Consider the following 10000-nt stretch of genomic DNA (forward strand, 5'->3'; position numbering starts at 1 on the left):
TGTACGGAAATAAGAACGCCGAAGTGCGTCATAGCGTAAGAAAGCTGGAACACTTGTTTAAATAATACCAGCGGTGGCCAGTGACTGTTGATATGGATGCGAAAACACGTTACCGCCACCTATCTACGGAAATAGCAAGCGCGAAGTCCGTCGCCATTGCGTAAAAAACCTAGACGGCGCAAGGTAACACTCGATTTCATGATGACAGTGGCGGCCGGGGAATAAAAACAGCTCGAACCTCTTGGCAAGAAATACAAAAAAAAAGAAGAAACAAAAAGTGGCTTGCTTTATTATACCTTGTATATGACAGTGAATAAACAGCAAAGCAGTTACAACTAAACTGAAAAAAAAAAGACAGCTAACAAAAGCAAATACACAAAGAAACAAACCAGCCGTGTTTGCTCAGTAGGTATAGCGTTTGGCTACTGAGCGCGAGGTCATGGGATCGAATCCCAGCCACGGCAGCCGCTTTTCGATGGGGGCGAAATGAAAAAAAAAAAATAAATAAATAAATAAACCGTGCACTAAGGTGTAGGAGCACGTTAAAGAACCCCAGGTAGTCTAATTTATTTCGGAGTTGTCCACTACGGCGTGCCTCATAATCAGACCACGGTTTTGGCACGCAAAACCCCAGTATTATCTGTTTTTTTTTTTTTTTACGCAAAGAAACAGGTGTGTTTGCATTGAAGGGCGCCCGAAAAAGCGTTTGTTCCAATTACGCGCAGCAAGGACGCTTTATGATGGGGAAGGCAGATGGCTGGAAGGTGCACGTCCTCATCGTTTCTAAACAATTTCTAAACAAAATTGGTCTCACTGTCCCTCCAATAATACCAAGTGGCTCGAGGCTTCGTATTGCATATTAACTGAAAGAATTACACTCACGTTAAATGCCGCATAAGGACCAAGCGGGGCACTTGCTTCGCGCAGGTGCATTCGCCCAAATTTTATAGCTATAGCCCGCATGCAGCTACAAAATCCGAAATCGCATCAGCAGGGGCGGGACGCGCAAGCAGTGTTTCACGCAAATTTGAAGCATAAATCGCAGCGCTACCGAGGCCAAAGTGGTGTATCAATTCGGACGGACGCTTTCCAGAACGCTAGTAGCCGTTCAAACAGGGCGCACAGTTATGAGATGGCGCTGACAAAGCGGCGAGCGCCCGTGTTGAGAAAGTCCTAAACAACATTAGCCGGGCGGCGCGTGCAAGCGACGTTCCGTGCAACTTGTCCGTGGTAATATCAAAAGCGGCTCTCACGTTTTCCTTGAATCGGTGAGCCGGGGCACCGTGGTGCACGCGAGAGCTGCTTTCATTATTATCTACATCAATATCTCGAAACTGTTGTCATCCCGAGAATTCGTTTCGAGTGGATCCGCCTTGCAAACTCCACGGCTACAATTTGTACATTCCAACGTGGTCCATCAGGTAATTAGTTAACCTAATTAGTGACTGTTTCATTATTATTCGGCTAAGCATTTCAATTGCTTGTGCAAGTAATGTCCGCCACTTAGAGCAGACCAGCTCATGAACTAGACTTGGGCATTGTGCCACAGACACTATTGAAGAGTTTTTGAAAGTGTTCGCTGAAGCCCCCCGTATATATATATGCGTGTGTGAGTGACTGTGTGTGTGTGCACGCAATAGAGTAGCACATAAGCTCAGTCACGTGGGGTTATTTCACATTTCGCGGGCTTTCAATAAACGCCGGAATAATTCACCACACTGGATGTGTGTGGCTGCAAAAAAAAAAAAAAAAAAAAAAAGAAAAAGATGGGTCGTTTTGAAATGCCCTCAAGAACGAAATGAAACGTAATTGGCCCTAAAGTGAATAATAAACATTTTCCGCAATTAATCCTTATTGATTAACTAATTAGGCGCAACATAAAACTTAACATAAGGAGCGTCACATGACAGCAACACATATGTCATTGGTTTCATTGAGTTGTGGCTGCCCGCTGTCAATAACATCATCGGTTCTAGTCACATAAAAATCCTGTATAAATGTATGTATGTACGTATATACACGCACGCACGTACGCAAGCACGCACGCGCGCGCGCACACACACACAGGAGCGCCCACACTGAAAGAGTCAAAATCACGTCATGGATGTACGGAAATAAGAACGCCGAAGTGCGTCATAGCGTAAGAAAGCTGGAACACTTGTTTAAATAATACCAGCGGTGGCCAGTGACTGTTGATATGGATGCGAAAACACGTTACCGCCACCTATCTACGGAAATAGCAAGCGCGAAGTCCGTCGCCATAGCGTAAAAAACCTAGACGGCGCAAGGTAACACTCGATTTCATGATGACAGTGGCGGCCGGGGAATAAAAACAGCTCGAACCTCTTGGCAAGAAATACAAAAAAAAAAAGAAGAAACAAAAAGTGGCTTGCTTTATTATACCTTGTATATGACAGTGAATAAACAGCAAAGCAGTTACAACTAAACTGAAAAAAAAAGACAGCTAACAAAAGCAAATACACAAAGAAACAAACCAGCCGTGTTTGCTCAGTGGGTATAGCGTTTGGCTACTGAGCGCGAGGTCATGGGATCGAATCCCAGCCACGGCAGCCGCTTTTCGTTGGGGCAGAAAAAAAAATAAACCGTGCACTAAGGTGTAGGAGCACGTTAAAGGAACCCCAGGTAGTCTAATTTATTTCGGAGTTGTCCACTACGGCGTGCATCATAATCAGACCGCGGTTTTGGCACGCAAAACCGCAGTATTATCTGTATTTTTTTTTTTTTTTACGCAAAGAAACAGGTGTGTTTGCATTGAAATGCACCCGGAAAAGCGTTTGTTCCAATTACGCGCAGCAAGGACACTTTTTGATGGGGAAGGCAGATGGCTGGAAGGTGCACGTCCTCATCGTTTCTAAACAATTTCTTAACAAAATTGGTCTCACTGTCCCTCCAATAATACCAAGTGGCTCGAGGCTTCGTATTGCATATTAACTGAAAGAATTACACTCACGTTAAATGCCGCAAGAGGACCAAGCGGGGCACTTGCTTCGCGCAGATGCATTCACACAAATTTTATAGCTACAGCCCGCCTGCAGCTACAAAATCCGAAATCGCATCAGCAGGGGCGGGAAGCGCAAGCAGCGTTTCACGCAAATTTGAAGCATAAATCGCAGCGCTACCGAGGCCAAAGTGGTGTATCAATTCGGACGGACGCTTTCCAGAACGCTAGTAGCCGTTCAAACAGGGCGCACAGTTAAGAGATGGCGCTGACAAAGCGGCGAGTGCCCGTGTTGACAAAGTCCGAAACTGCGTCAGCCGGGGCGGCGCGCGCAAGCGACGTTCAGCGCAACTTTTCCGTGGAAATACCGAAAGCGGCTCGCACGTTTGCCTTGTATCAGTGAGCTGGGGCACCGTGGTGCACGCGAGAGGTGGAAAGACGGCTTGAAAAGCAAAAATGAGGAATTTCTTTCGGCGCTAACTGCCGCCGGCGGTCACGAGTACGGCCCCATGGAGGTCTGGGTACTTATCGCTGCTATTATATAGAGGTATGCAACCCCGGCCGACATCGTACCACTTTTCAATTTGCGGTGTCCGGGTGCGTTTTGTGCGATTCACGCACTGCGGCGACGTCGGCAATTGCGCCGACGAGTACGCGACCGCTCGCAGAGGCAAAGTCCGAAAGCTCGTCAGCCGGGGCGGCGCGCGCAAGCGACGTTCAGCGCAACTTTTCCGTGGAAATACCGAAAGCGGCTCGCACGTTTGCCTTGTATCGGTGAGCTGGGGCACCGTGGTGCACGCGAGAGGTGGAAAGACGGCTTGAAAAGAGAAAATGAGGAATTTCTTTCGGCGCTAACTGCCGCCGGCGGCCACGAGTACGGCCCCATGGAGGTCTGGGTACTTATCACTGCTATTATATAGAGCTATGCGGCCCCGGCCGACATCGTACCACTTTTCAATTTGCGGTGTCCGGGTGCGTTTTGTGCGATTCACGCACTGCGGCGACGTCGGCAATTGCGCCGACGTAGTACGCGACCGCTCGCAGAGGCAAAGTCCGAAAGCTCGTCAGCCGGGGCGGCGCGCGCAAGCGACGTTCAGCGCAACTTTTCCGTGGAAATACCGAAAGCGGCTCGCACGTTTGCCTTGTATCGGTGAGCTGGGGCACCGTGGTGCACGCGAGAGGTGGAAACACGGCTTGAAAAGCAAAAATGAGGAATTTCTTTCGGCGCTAACTGCCGCCGGCGGTCACGAGTACGGCCCCATGGAGGTCTGGGTACTTATCGCTGCTATTATATAGAGGTATGCAACCCCGGCCGACATCGTACCACTTTTCAATTTGTGGTGTCCGGGTGCGTTTTGTGCGATTCACGCACTGCGGCGACGTCGGGAATTGCGCCGACGAGTACGCGACCGCTCGCAGAGACAAAGTCCGAAAGCTCGTCAGCCGGGGCGGCGCGCGCAAGCGACGTTCAGCGCAACTTTTCCGTGGAAATACCGAAAGCGGCTCGCACGTTTGCCTTGTATCGGTGAGCTGGGGCACCGTCGTGCACGCGAGAGGTGGAAAGACGGCTTGAAAAGAGAAAATGAGGAATTTCTTTCGGCGCTAACTGCCACCGGCGGCCACGAGTACGGCCCCATGGAGGTCTGGGTACTTATCGCTGCTATTATATAGAGGTATGCGGCCCCGGCCGACATCGTACCACTTTTCAATTTGTGGTGTCCGGGTGCGTTTTGTGCGATTCACGCACTGCGGCGACGTCGGCAATTGCGCCGACGTGTACGCGACCGCTCGCAGAGGCAAAGTCCGAAAGCTCGTCAGCCGGGGCGGCGCGCGCAAGCGACGTTCAGCGCAACTTTTCCGTGGAAATACCGAAAGCGGCTCGCACGTTTGCCTTGTATCGGTGAGCTGGGGCACCGTCGTGCACGCGAGAGGTGGAAAGACGGCTTAAAAAGAGAAAATGAGGAATTTCTTTCGGCGCTAACTGCCACCGGCGGCCACGAGTACGGCCCCATGGAGGTCTGGGTACTTATCGCTGCTATTATATAGAGGTATGCGGCCCCGGCCGACATCGTACCACTTTTCAATTTGTGGTGTCCGGGTGCGTTTTGTGCGATTCACGCACTGCGGCGACGTCGGGAATTGCGCCGACGAGTACGCGACCGCTCGCAGAGACAAAGTCCGAAAGCTCGTCAGCCGGGGCGGCGCGCGCAAGCGACGTTCAGCGCAACTTTTCCGTGGAAATACCGAAAGCGGCTCGCACGTTTGCCTTGTATCGGTGAGCTGGGGCACCGTCGTGCACGCGAGAGGTGGAAAGACGGCTTAAAAAGAGAAAATGAGGAATTTCTTTCGGCGCTAACTGCCACCGGCGGCCACGAGTACGGCCCCATGGAGGTCTGGGTACTTATCGCTGCTATTATATAGAGGTATGCGGCCCCGGCCGACATCGTACCACTTTTCAATTTGTGGTGTCCGGGTGCGTTTTGTGCGATTCACGCACTGCGGCGACGTCGGGAATTGCGCCGACGAGTACGCGACCGCTCGCAGAGACAAAGTCCGAAAGCTCGTCAGCCGGGGCGGCGCGCGCAAGCGACGTTCAGCGCAACTTTTCCGTGGAAATACCGAAAGCGGCTCGCACGTTTGCCTTGTATCGGTGAGCTGGGGCACCGTGGTGCACGCGAGAGGCAGAAACACGGCTTGAAAAGCAAAAATGAGGAATTTCTTTCGGCGCTAACTGCCGCCGGCGGCCACGAGTACGGCCCCATGGAGGTCTGGGTACTTATCGCTGCTATTATATAGAGGTATGCGGCCCCGGCCGACATCGTACCACTTTTCAATTTGTGGTGTCCGGGTGCGTTTTGTGCGATTCACGCACTGCGGCGACGTCGGGAATTGCGCCGACGAGTACGCGACCGCTCGCAGAGACAAAGTCCGAAAGCTCGTCAGCCGGGGCGGCGCGCGCAAGCGACGTTCAGCGCAACTTTTCCGTGGAAATACCGAAAGCGGCTCGCACGTTTGCCTTGTATCGGTGAGCTGGGGCACCGTGGTGCACGCGAGAGGCAGAAACACGGCTTGAAAAGCAAAAATGAGGAATTTCTTTCGGCGCTAACTGCCGCCGGCGGCCACGAGTACGGCCCCATGGAGGTCTGGGTACTTATCGCTGCTATTATATAGAGGTATGCGGCCCCGGCCGACATCGTACCACTTTTCAATTTGTGGTGTCCGGGTGCGTTTTGTGCGATTCACGCACTGCGGCGACGTCGGGAATTGCGCCGACGAGTACGCGACCGCTCGCAGAGACAAAGTCCGAAACCGCGTCAGCCGGGGCGGCGCGCGCAAGCCGACGTTCAGCGCAACTTTTCCGTGGAAATACCGAAAGCGGCTCGCACGTTTGCCTTGTATCGGTGAGCTGGGGCACCGTGGTGCACGCGAGAGGTGGAAATACGCCGACGAGTACGCAAGCCACCGTCCAAAACAACGGTCATGGAGCACAGCACCGTGCGTGGCACAACGTTTGCAGAGAAAGTGCGGCAGCGGAAAGCTCGTTCGCCGTGAAAGTCAGCACAGGATGCGCGGTGGTTCAGGCACGTGAATATTCGCGAAGCCGTACTCGCCGCTGGCGAAACATTGACGATCACGACCCTCTTGCGCGGTGTTGGTTTTCACGACTTCGGCCCTGTGCAGCCGACGTAAACTTTCAAAGTTCGTCAAGGTGCGGCACGATTTCCGCCAAATCCCCGTCGAAAATGCCACGAGTACGGCCCCATGGAGGTCTGGGTACTTATCGCTGCTATTATATGGGGGTTGGAGTGCAGTCGCCCCCCGAGTGCGTGCGACCTGGGTGTCTGATATGCGGCGGGCTCCGTGCCCGTCAAGCGTGTCCCCGGAGCCTCTCCCGTGGATCCCTCGGCAATCGTCTGCAGCCTCATCCGCTTGATGCGTTAGGGGCTGGTTGTCGGACGACGCCGTATCCACGATATCGAGGTGTGTTCCGCATCGTCCTCGGACGAGTCAAATAAGAAAGCGCCGAAGGCGCGGGCGTGACCCGTCGCTTGGCGGCTTTGCCGTCTCGGCTACGTTGCAAGCGCCGATCGGTCCACCAGTGCTGCGGGCTGATGGCAAATCCCGCAAGCCGTGACCGAGTCGACGCAACGAATCTATCGAGAGTGTGCGTGCTTCTTGCCGCGTGGCGATACCCAGCCCTGCGGGGAGGGCGCCGTAGCGAGCTCGAACGCCGTCATCTCGGACTGTGCAAAGAGGTGGGCTTTGCAAAAACGAAGCGTGCTGAGGCGCCTGAAGGTGGCCTCGGCGTCGCAACAACGGCGTCCGGCATGGCTGGACGCGCAGTTGAACGATTACCTGGTTGATCCTGCCAGTAATCATATGCTTGTCTCAAAGATTAAGCCATGCATGTCTAAGTACATGCCGAAATAAGGCGAAACCGCGAATGGCTCATTAAATCAGTTATGGTTCCTTAGATCGTTTCTTCCTACTTGGATAACTGTGGCAATTCTAGAGCTAATACATGCAGTGAGCCTGAAGCCCTTTGGGCGACGGGTGCTTTTATTAGACCAAGATCGATCGGGTTTCGGCCCGTATTGTGTGGTGACTCTGGATAACTTTGTGCTGATCGCATGGCCACGAGCCGGCGACGTTTCTTTCAAGTGTCTGCCTTATCAACTTTCGATGGTAGGTTACTTGCTTACCATGGTTGTTACGGGTAACGGAGAATCAGGGTTCGATTCCGGAGAGGGAGCCTGAGAAACGGCTACCACATCCAAGGAAGGCAGCAGGCGCGCAAATTACCCACTCCCGGCACGGGGAGGTAGTGACGAAAAATAACAATACGGGACTCTTTTGAGGCCCCGTAATTGAAATGAGTACACTCTAAATCCTTTAACGAGGATCAATTGGAGGGCAAGTCTGGTGCCAGCAGCCGCGGTAATTCCAGCTCCAATAGCGTATACTAAAGCTGCTGCGGTTAAAAAGCTCGTAGTTGGATCTCAGTTCCAGACGAGTAGTGCATCTACCCGATGCGACGGCTCGGACTGAACATCATGCCGGTCCTTTCTTGGTGCACTTCATTGTGTGCCTCGAGAAGGCCGGTGCTTTTACTTTGAAAAAATTAGAGTGCTCAACGCAGGCGAGTCGCCTGAATAAACTTGCATGGAATAATAGAACAAGACCTCGTTTCTGTTCTGTTGGTTTTTGGAATACGAGGTAATGATTAAGAGGGACAGACGGGGGCATTCGTATTGCGGCGCTAGAGGTGAAATTCTTGGACCGTCGCAAGACGAACTACTGCGAAAGCATTTGCCAAGAATGTTTTCTTTGATCAAGAACGAAAGTCAGAGGTTCGAAGGCGATCAGATACCGCCCTAGTTCTGACCATAAACGATGCCAACCAGCGATCCGCCTGAGTTACTCAAATGACTCGGCGGGCAGCTTCCGGGAAACCAAAGTATTTGGGTTCCGGGGGAAGTATGGTTGCAAAGCTGAAACTTAAAGGAATTGACGGAAGGGCACCACCAGGAGTGGAGCCTGCGGCTTAATTTGACTCAACACGGGAAAACTTACCCGGCCCGGACACTGGGAGGATTGACAGATTGAGAGCTCTTTCTTGATTCGGTGGATGGTGGTGCATGGCCGTTCTTAGTTGGTGGAGCGATTTGTCTGGTTAATTCCGATAACGAACGAGACTCTAGCCTATTAAATAGGTGCGGGGTTCCCAGCACCTTACAACCTTCTTAGAGGGACAAGCGGCTCCTAGCCGCACGAAACAGAGCAATAACAGGTCTGTGATGCCCTTAGATGTCCGGGGCCGCACGCGCGCTACACTGAAGGAAGCAGCGTGTCTTTATCCCTGTCTGAAAAGACTGGGTAACCCGTGGAACTTCTTTCGTGATTGGGATAGGGGCTTGCAATTGTTCCCCTTGAACGAGGAATTCCCAGTAAGCGCGAGTCATAAGCTCGCGTTGATTACGTCCCTGCCCTTTGTACACACCGCCCGTCGCTACTACCGATTGAATGATTTAGTGAGGTCTTCGGACCGATGTCCGGCGCGGCCTTTCGGTTGCGCCGGTCTGTTGGAAAGATGACCAAACTTGATCATTTAGAGGAAGTAAAAGTCGTAACAAGGTTTCCGTAGGTGAACCTGCGGAAGGATCATTACCGGACTGTGAAGGGTGACGATCGTTTCTGCCCCGTGTGGGTGGAGCGGCTCGCTGCGCCCGACGCTTTCCGCCGCTGTCCCCGCTTGGACGCGGGGACGGCTATACCCGAACATGCGCGGGGACTGCCTGAATTCTGAGGGGCGCCCCGTGCCCAATTTGTTGCGCCCAGCGGGCGGCGGCTGCAACCTTGGACGGTTGGCTTGGCCGCGCCCGTGGGTACAAACGGCGTAACGCACTTTCATGGGTGGGCTTTCAGTCCGCCTCGACGCTCATGCGCGGAATGGGAGTAAGACGACCCGACAAAGCTTTGCCCAGTACGAGAGGAACGGTAGAGGTCGGTCAAGGAACTGGCGGTCGAGAGCTAAAGCTGCCTGCCATCCATCATTCATAGTTGGAACTGCGGTGCAAGCGCTCTCCCGTCCTCCGCGGCAAACGCCGCCGAGTCTGAAAAGGCTGGCGGCTGCCGGTCGCTTCCTGCGGCGAGTATGGAGTAACGACCCGACTATGTTGCTGCCCAAGTACTGAAGGAACGGCGCGGCATTCGGTCGGTCATGGAACTGGCGGTACGAGGGTGTGGCTGCCAAGTACAATAGGAACCGTGGCCCATAACGCCCTCCCGTCCTCCGCGGCAAGTGCCACCGAGCCCGACAGGGCCGGAGGCTGCCGGTCGGCTCCTGCTCGTGACGCGCGAGATGTCGAGATCGCGGTTGAATGCGACGACGTTGGCAGGCTATTCGCCCGCCGCCGAGGGAAAGGCGGCGCTGCTGCGAAGTACGAGAGGAAACGCGGCTTTGCTACGTCGGACGCGTTCCGCGGTTAACGGACTTGTGCGCTTTGGGAAGGCGCCGCACGTCGAAAGAGGATTTACGGA

The 10000-nt window shown here is 53.4% G+C and overlaps 1 non-coding gene across 1 annotated transcript; it reads left to right on the top strand.

The window, feature by feature from the left end:
- Positions 1-7312: 7312 nt before the first annotated feature.
- LOC119451220 (small subunit ribosomal RNA) lies at positions 7313-9127 on the top strand. The gene has a single exon (XR_005191746.1). It is a non-coding gene; the product is annotated as a small subunit ribosomal RNA (ribosomal RNA).
- Positions 9128-10000: the final 873 nt, after the last annotated feature.

The sequence above is a fragment of the Dermacentor silvarum genome, chromosome 4, assembly GCF_013339745.2.
Source record: "Dermacentor silvarum isolate Dsil-2018 chromosome 4, BIME_Dsil_1.4, whole genome shotgun sequence".
In the NCBI taxonomy this organism is placed as follows: domain Eukaryota; kingdom Metazoa; phylum Arthropoda; class Arachnida; order Ixodida; family Ixodidae; genus Dermacentor; species Dermacentor silvarum.